Here is a 10,000-nt window from a genome sequence, read left to right on the forward strand (position 1 = left end):
GGCTTTATGAAAAACACTACAGTCTTAGTTTTACGATCGGTCTTAGGATGAAATCGACTATTCCATTCGATTTTCACTGACCAGCTGATAGATTCATTCCCATTGGTACTCCTCAGCTTGTATTACGTTTCACTTATTGTTTAGTTTCGGTGGGCTAAAATAGTTAATCAATCATTTTAGTGGTGGTGGTTATTGTAATCAAATTATGAATGCAGACGTAAACCCTGTTAAGTTAGCATACACTAGTAAAACAAGGCAATTTTAATCGGAATTCTCCGTAAAATATACTGTTCTCTGCCGTATATCAGTAAAATACAGGCAACCGCAATTTTACCCTACTTTGTTATTATTATTTACGGATGGTGACCGTAATATCACTTCTCTGCGTCAATCTATCCGTTTTTAAAACGGTAAATGCCTGGCAACATTTATTCCAGGATTTTTTACATTTTTTACTCCAAATTTTAAGTGTAGATATTTACTGATTTAGGTTCTTTTCTTTTACCTAATATTCTTTTGAAAAGTTAGTGATTCCTCTGCTCTGTCATAATATTATGCTTAACAAAAGAAGTAGCTAGCGTTTAACGCTCTTAGAGACTATGTTCCTTTTACGGTCCCTCAAGTGTCTGTAAAATCTTTTAATTCCTTTCATAGCTCTTTTTCTCCTTTCAAAATAGATCCTATTCTGTTCTTCTCAGAATAACTGCCTTTTTTTCGTCTCAACGCGGTTCACTTTACTCCTTAAATGGTTCGTTTATTCTTTGCAGGGTAAATTTAATAAAAAAGTAAGACAATTTCTGCATGTTATTCTACGAAAATGAGATCTATTGCAATTTACTTTTATATTTTTATATTTCACAAACATGTTACTCACTGATTTTTTTTTCATAGCAGTCTACAAAGGGAATCTGATACTTGATATTCCATTACCAAAGTTTGTTTTCTTATTCATGCCGGTAAAAGCATTTTGAGCCGGAGGATAGAAATAACATCTCACGTGTGTCTTAACAATAAGTGTACCTGAAATAGTGACAAGTAAAAGATTCTCACAAATTTCTAGTACTTTAAACTTTATTGTATAAAAGATAATGATATAAAATAATTGCAAAAACAAACTAAAAAAGATACAATTAGAATCAACGATTTAATGGAAATGCAGTAATAAGACAAAGGACAGAAGCAAAAGAAAAAGCAAAAATGAACACGATGATACAAAATGTATGACATTCTGTTAAATAAAGAGAAATTAATAAAAAAAATACATGAAAATTACACTGATCAATTAATTTTGACAAAAAAAAAGGGAAAAGGATATTGCGTACTTTACTTGATTATATTTCTTAATATATTATTTTACTCAAAAATTCTGCTTCCTTTTTTTTTTCTCTTCTAAAACATGTGCGATTTCTAAGCTTGACCTACTCGTATGTTTCTTGGGATTGAGTTATGCACACATATATCTGGAACTCGCTGGATGCTGACGTAAACACAAGAGAAATAATGCAACTTGGTTTATAAAATTCGCACAGAATATGTTTAAAAAATGGAGCTTTGTATAATCTTTGTATCCTGACTCGAGGACTGCTAACTAATTTGGAATCCAAAAACGGTTTAGTTGAAGATTCATGGGTTCACTTTAAATCGAAAAAAATCCCTGATAAGTATATATCCTATTAGGACACACTGCAGTTTAATATTTTCCCAAAACGATTTGAGGGACACATTAAGGCGTAGATAATACTCCTCATACATTTTAACACTCATCGTGCCCGTTAGTTACCCATTGCCACTCGCATCAGGCGTCTAAGATCAACAGCAAGTTTATGAAATGTACAGGGATCTACGCAGTTATAAAACCCGTAATTTTAATCGAAAATTCTCCGTAAAATTATACCGTTCTTAGCCGTGTCTCAGCAAAATACAAGCGATAGTAAGTTTACCTTACTATGTTATTATCTTTTACGGGTTGGTGACCGTAATATCACTTCATTACGTCAATATATCCATTTTTAGAATGGTAAAAGCCTGGCAACAATTATTCCAGGTATGAGAGCATCGACTCGTGGCAGATATAAAAGAAAAGGATAGAGAGATATTATCCTTGATTTTCCCTTTATTCGATCCTTCCCTGCTCCCTCAGCTGTAAGACAATTGAGGTAAGTGGATCTCGAGAATAGAAGAAGAGAATAGATAAGAATTTCCTCCATTTCCCCGGATTCTTCATATTCCTTTTCTTCATCAAGTCAAAATCTCCGAAGAACAAAATTCAGTTGTATTATTTGGAATCTAATTCCAATTCCTTGTCTTTGTTCCATTACTTTTTGCAGATCTCAAGGTTGGGGTTTTCCCTTTTTGCATCTTTTATTTTCTTTGACTTGATTCTTCTGATATTTATTAAATAAAATAGTTTTGAGTAAACACATATTCGTTGATTATTTTTCATAATTTTATTTGCGTCCACTCTAAACAACCAGATTTCATGCTGCGTCTAAGAAAAAATACTTAAATCTGTTTGCGACAAAGAAATAGAGTTTCACATGGACTCTGATAACATAATGTTGTATACATCAAATAAGTTAAGAAGTAACATGCACGATGTATAGCCAGAAAAATTTATGTTGTATGTAACAAAAAAGGAGAATGCAATATATAGACACTGGAAACTATAATGTTGTAACAAAAAAGTAACGGGCTAAATAAAGATCCTGAAAACTTAATATTGTATGTAACAAAGAAGGGACTTGATATATATATATATATATATATATATATATATATATATATATATATATATATATATATATATATATATATATATGTGTGTGTGTGTGTGTGTGTGTGTGTGTGTGCTGGCTAGCACGCGCCGCCGGCGTGGGCCGCCACGTGCCGGCCGGCATCTACCCCTATATAGTTCAGAGATATACTATCTTTAACTAATAGGCGGCAGCCCACTGATTCGCGACTGTGTACCGGCCGGCAATCATTGCCTGTCAACGGCTAAAAACACTAATATCCGGCTGCCGGCCGCTAATCGTAGTGGCCAGCAGATTCGGGCAGTGTTTCCACTGCCGGCTGGCAAAGGTAGTAAAACCCATTTCATAATTTTATTTGCATCCACTCTAAACAACCAGATTTCATGCTGCGTCCAAGAAAAAATACTTAAATCTGTTTGCGACAAAGAAATAGAGTTTCACATGGACTCTGATAACATAATGTTGTATACATCAAATAAGTTAAGAAGTAACATGAACGATGTATAGCCAGAAAAATTTATGTTGTATGTAACAAAAAAGGAGAATGCAATATATAGACACTGGAAACTATAATGTTGTAACAAAAAAGTAACGGGCTAAATAAAGATCCTGAAAACTTAATATTGTATGTAACAAAGAAGGGACTTGATATATATATATATATATATATATATATATATATATATATATATATATATATATATATATGTGTGTGTGTGTGTGTGTGTGTGTGTGTGTGTGTGTGTGTGCTGGCTAGCACGCGCCGCCGGCGTGGGCCGCCACATGCCGGCCGGCATCTACCCCTATATAGTTCATAGATATACTATCTTTAACTAATAGGCGGCAGCCCACTGATTCGCGACTGTGTACCGGCCGGCAATCATTGCCTGTCAACGGCTGAAAACACTAATATCCGGCTGCCGGCCGCTAATCGTAGTGGCCAGCAGATTTGGGCTGTGTTTCCACTGCCGGCTGGCAAAGGTAGTAAAACCCATGCTCGCCGAAAGTAGCCAAGAACCAGAGAACCTCCACCTGCCCGGCTGTCAGCTGTTAAGTTGGCAGCCGGGTTAGGGGTGCAACACAATAGTCAGACAAACAGTATGGATTTAAGGTTATAAGGCGGCATTGCCACACGACCTTCCATTCAGAAAGAGTGAACTTATGGAAGGGGAGAATGTAGCATTCAGGCTTCCAAAGAATCCATAGCCTGCCGGGCTCTACCGGCAGACATGGAAGGGAGACCAAGGGAGGTCTGGGGTTCACTCTACAAAGAATAAAGGGTCTCAGTCGGCCGACACGTAGTGCCAGCCGGCAGAGAGCTGAGCCTGTCCTCTATCCTAGCCTTTACTAGGTACGGAAGTAGAACTGCGGCCAAAAGAAAATAAAAGAAAGAGAGGTGGGGAAGGGATAAGGGTCCTATAGACTTTGTTTTAGCAGTAGACACACTCAGCCGTTAGGGATGTTCATCCTAACCAAGAGTTGTCTATTAGGGAGGAAGCCTGGCGATACTTGCTATCCTCCTCCCAACCAGAACAAAGTTAGGTGAAGTTATTTCACCGGGCAACAGAGAAAACTCATTTTCCAGCCCGAGAAAAACAACACAGAACAGTCTGCTAGGCCACTAGAGTTAAGAATCATCTTTTACCGAATCCTTCCAACATGGACTAGGGAACCAAAGCTTCCTGTGTCCGCCACTAACCTAGCAAAGGAAACTCATTCTCTATGCTAGGAAGAAGCAGACCACAGACTAGAAACTCTGATGTTCTGCCCTAACCCAAAAAAACAGTCACTCTGGTTATCAGGTCAGGACAGACATATCCTGGAATAGTTATACCTGAATTATTATACAGATAGAATCACTAGGATTAACCCGAAGGCTTACAGAGGGAGAGAGGGATTGAACTTAGCCTCCGGAGGAGAAAAAGAACAATCGGGGATATGCGAAAGTATACTACTGTATCTAGAATACTGGAATATGTAAGATGAGAATCGATTACCTAAATCACCGGAACTCTCTCGTATACAATCTTGGAAAAAACATTCAACAATATCTTACATGTATAGAATATTTGCCTATGGCTTCAATAATATAACATTCGAAAAAACTCATATCATGCAAGAAAGTACTAGTGCCAGGACTTCTCCATCATGAGGCTCAATCCTACACAGTATTCTAGAAGTTTTATTCCAGCTGTTACCAGGTTGTGGAAGTATCTTCCTAACCGGGTAGTTGAATCAGTTGAACTTCAAAAGTTCAAAGTTGGAGCAAATGTTTTTATGTTGACCAGACTAACATGAGTCTTTTTATAGTTTATATATGACATATCTGTCTTTGACGTTGTTAATAGTTTATATATAACAAATCTATTTTGACGTTGTTACTTCTTTTAGAATGATTTATTGTTAATTTGTATATATATATATATATATATATATATATATATATATATATATATATATATATATATATATATATATATATATGTTCATGTATATGTATGTGTATATATATATATATATATATATATATATATATATATATATATATATATATATATATATATATATATATATATATATATATATATATGTGTGTGTGTGTGTGTGTGTGTGTGTGCATGTATATATATATATATATATATATATATATATATATATATATATATATATATATATATATATATATATATATATATATATTTGGGCTCAAGCCATGTCGTCCTGATGGAAGTTCCTATAGTGTAGCTTCCTAGGGTATATTACAACTACGCGATATTCCCAGAGAATTTACCTTAAGGTACCTAGAATTCTAACTCCTGGAGCGAATATCCCTAATGAAAGGGATATCGCGACATATCAGAGGACGTATTCTTGACACACCACATGGCAATCTGCACCCCAAACAGAGATAACACATCGAAGGGGTCAATTGGCAAGAAAACGAAAACGAGAAAGAAAAAGGGGGATCCGCTCCCAAGGCTCACTCTTCTCCCGTTTCGTAAGCGTGCCTGGCGCCAATCCTGGCGCCATCTGCATTCCTTTTTCTGTTTCTCGCAAATCTTGGATTTATTCATCTTTTCATGGCTTCTCCAACTTCATCGGCCTCTGATAAGTTAAGTACCATTTCTTTTATGTATAAATGTAGGCTCTTGGTAAATTTTATAGTGATTAATAGGATTAATCTTTGTTACAAGAGCCGTTGCCTACCGGAGGCGTCATGGACGCTGTCGCTCGCTAGGTATGAGTTTTAGTTAGCCAGAGCGACATTCCCGGTTGTTTTGCTTTAATAAATTTTAGCTATTTAGCGTTACATAGGATTTCCTTTCTCGTGCTTTTAGTATTATTTTGGCGAAGTATTCGCCAATTCTGGCCTACGCTAGGCCATGTAGCCTAGTCGTTTGGTCCTAGTACTTTCCTTCATGATTTTCGATTTCCGAGTGTTTTAAAATTTTATTGAAGCTTTAGGCTGTTTTTTATACATTTAGGATTATATTGAATATTTCCAAGATACTATACGAGTGAGTTTCAGTGATTTAGGTAATCGATTCTCTTGGTGCCTAGGCTAAGTTGCTTATTGAGCCTTAGTATACTTTCTCATACTCCCCGGTTGCTTTCTTTTCTTCGGAGAAGGAATGTAATCCATTTCCCTCTGTTTAAGCCTTGGGCTTAATCCTAGTGGTTTATCTGAATTAACTTTCGATACAACTATACTGGGGTGTTAGTGTACCTCCCTGTTCCAGTAAGTCTGGCTTCAGAGAGGGACAGAACATCAGAGTTTTTTAGTCTGAATCTGTGTTTGTCTGGCTTGGGGTAGAGTCTCCCTCGCTGGCCTGACACAGACATAAGAGGCTTAGCCTCCTTAGGTCACTGCCGAAGGTTTCTGTACGAGATGATTCCTTCTTTTGTGATCTAACAGATTAGTCCTTGTTGCTGTTCTCGGTGGGAGGATAAGATCCTTTCATTGGGAGTAGAAACACCTTCCTTACTTTGGTTCAGTGGGGGTTGGCGAGTATTGGTGGCCTCCCTCCTTGGATCTCCCTTACGCTAAGATAAGTTTTCTTGGCTGCGGGTGATTCTTCACTAAAGCAAGGTTGGTAGGACCCTCTTTTGTCCCTTCCCCCTCTATCTCCGTAATGGCCTAGCCATTACAGTACTGTACGTCTTTCTACATCTAGACCTAGGATAGGTTAGCATGTGGAATTGACTCAAGTCTCTTGCCGGCCGGCAAGGGTCTTCTGCTTTGAGTGCTGCCCAGACCTCCCTTGCTCCCTCATCCATGTCTGCCTGTAGAGCCAGACAGCATTGGTCGGGAAGCCTGAATTAAATTCTCCCCTTCCTTATATGTACTCTTTCGGATTGCCGGGCTTGGAGGTAGTTTACGCTCTTATCCCGGCATCAATTCTGTTTTCTTCTAGTGCTGTACCCGACCCGGCTGCCGGCCTCATAGGCCGGCAGCCGGGCAGGCGTAGTCCTCTGGTTCTTTTGATGCTGGCCGGCATCGGTTGTTTACCTTTGCCGACCGGCTGTTGTCAGCCCTTGTCTGCCGGTCCCTATGAGCAGTGGCCAGCAGCCGGGTACTACCTTGTGTAGTTGCCGGCCGGCAGTCATTGGCTGTTGCCGGCCGGCACATGCATTTGAACCAGCGTTCTGCCGCCTTATAGCTGTTAAGTAGTATACTTTAAAGCTAGTTATGGAGTGTGCTGGGCGGTAAGTGCCGACCGGCACATTACCCTCTATACTGTACCAGTATTCTTCAGTATAACTTATACTGTAGGGAGAAAACTATAGTATAAGTTCTGGTACAGCACTGTGTGTTCTAACACTTTTGTGTTTTCTTGCACAGCCCTTTGGCGTTGCCTTACAGATAAGAAAGTGAGTTCTTTCTTGTCTATTATCCGGTATTTTAAAATCATACCTGAGGTGTGAGCTACACCTGTTTCCTCTGGAAACTTTTCATTGGTTACTCTAGGAGAGATTAACCATACGATTTTATTATCTGGAAGGCTGCAACAATTGGTTGTGAAGGAAACACAAGTGTGTGTCTTTCCTTTCTGATTTGTTATGCTAAACTGTGCATATCCAGTGATACGTAGTTCACTTGATACTCATGGAGATTTCTTCTCTTTACAGGAGGACCATCCGAAGTGCGGAAGTGTTTTCTGCAACGTCCGCAGTAAGAACCTCTGCGGACATGAGTTTTGTAGGAGGCACGCAGCATGCGCTGTCTCCAAGGGTGATCTCCAGTATTGGGACCCTCAGGTATGTACCGTGTGCACTAACCTGATTACTGAGGCCTTTGATTCCCCTAGGACGGCGGAATCAAGGGATATGGCAAGGGAGAAGCTTCTTACCTGGGTAAGGGGCTTCCAGAAGAACACCTCTGGACCTTATCTTCCAAGTGAGAAGATGAGGGTTTATCTTTTCCCTAGGGCATCAGCTGATGCAGTGATTCCCCAGCCTCAAGAGGAGATCCCCCAAGTTCAGATCCAGGTTGATGCTGAAGTCACAGTCGCCTTGCAAGACATCCAGTTGGACGACAGGATGTCTGACGTGTCCGAGAGTCGGGAGGAAGACCTCCTGGCAGGAGCCCAGGATGAAGTTCAAGCTCCAGACATTGTAGAGGAAGAGGTCGACGAGGTGTCGGCTACTCCGGTTCGGATCCCTTAGCCTATTCCCTCAACATCGTCCGCTCTCCCAGTAGAGCTGGGACAGGCCCTCTCCTCCATTGTTGGAATGATCCAACAAATGCAGAAGGAGAATCAGGAGAAGGCGGCTGCAATGGAACTGCAGATGCAGAGAGATGCAGCATCACATGGGCCCCAGAAAAGGCTCAATGGGAAAGACCTTCCCTTGTGCTCAGATGCTAACCCATGGAGGTATGCTGAGCACATGCCGATGACGACTGGAAAGATCGTCATCTCGGATAAGTTGGGTTCAGTTCCCTTAGAGGAGGTGGAATTCTGGCCCAGCAAGGGGTCATATCCGGACTGTTATGTCCGGTTGAGGAAGGAACCAGCTTCAAAGGAGGAGACAGAGCCGAAGGAGGTCATAGTGATGGACCATGCTAAGGCTCAAGCTTTGCTTTCATCTTCGATGAAAGAGAGGGGCTTCACGAACTCAAAGGTAGCTGCATTGAGTAAGAAGCTCCCTTCTTTTGTGTCCTCTCCTGCTAGAGCCTTCCCCTTTTTACAGAAAGGGTTTGCGGCTGTACTAAAAGCAGTCGAGGCCGGCAAGCCTTTCCCCTCCCTGGAGGAGTGTAAACCCTTGTCGCTGGCCCTGCCTATGGACCACAAAGACTGGACGGACGTCCATCTTACCTTCTCAGTTGGGAAGTTCGAGGCTGATATTGCCGGACGTCAGTTCGGCGAGGACCTCCCTAAGCTGTCTGACTTTCTTTCGCGGAGAGAGTTCGAGACAAAAGAAAGACTGGCTGCCTCAATGTCTCTTCAGACTACTCTTGAGACGATGGCAAGTGACCCAAAGGTCCATGAAATGTTCATGATAGTGGCCAAGACTCATCTGACCACAGTGACGAAGGATCTTTATAGCTTCGTTAGGGCGAGGAGAGCTTGTAGGGAGTTCGTGTTCAATTCGGCTACGGTGAGGCACGAGCCAAGGAAACTAATCTCCTCCAACATTTGGGGCAAAGACCTTTTCCCTACCGATTTGGTCAAAGAAGTTGTTGATAAGGCCGCCACGGAGAATAGAAACCTTCTCCAGAAGTGGGGCCTGGCTATCAAAAGAAAGTCTTCCCCGGATGAGGGTCCTCAACCAAAGAGGAAGACTATGAGGACTAGGCTACCGTCTCGGCCAGCCAAGCCACTTAGTCAGCAACATCAACTGCAATTGCCATTGCCTTCAGTGCCCCAGATGGTGGCACAAACCCCGACCACATTCCAGTGGGTACCCCAGGCCGTGTCGACACAGTCCACGGCGTTCACCCCAACGTTCGAAGGGCAGTCAACTCCCTTTCGAGCAAAGCCTAGAGGAGCAGCCAGAGGTTTGTCTAGGCGCCCCTCAAGGGGAAGGGGATTCAGGGGTGGTCGCGGTCAGGAAGGCAAGACCTCAGGACGGCAGTCCAAGTGACATGATGCCGGTAGGAGGGAGACTTCGGAATTTTCGGGATCGGTGGACCTTCGATCCCTGGGCCCACAGCCTACTCAAGAACGGACTGGGCAGGAGCTGGTACAGCACTCCACCCCCGTGCCCTCGGTTTTTCCAACACTCCACCCTCGTTCTGGAGGAGT

The sequence above is a fragment of the Palaemon carinicauda genome, chromosome 14 (assembly GCF_036898095.1).
Source record: "Palaemon carinicauda isolate YSFRI2023 chromosome 14, ASM3689809v2, whole genome shotgun sequence".
Classification (NCBI taxonomy): Eukaryota; Metazoa; Arthropoda; class Malacostraca; order Decapoda; family Palaemonidae; genus Palaemon; species Palaemon carinicauda.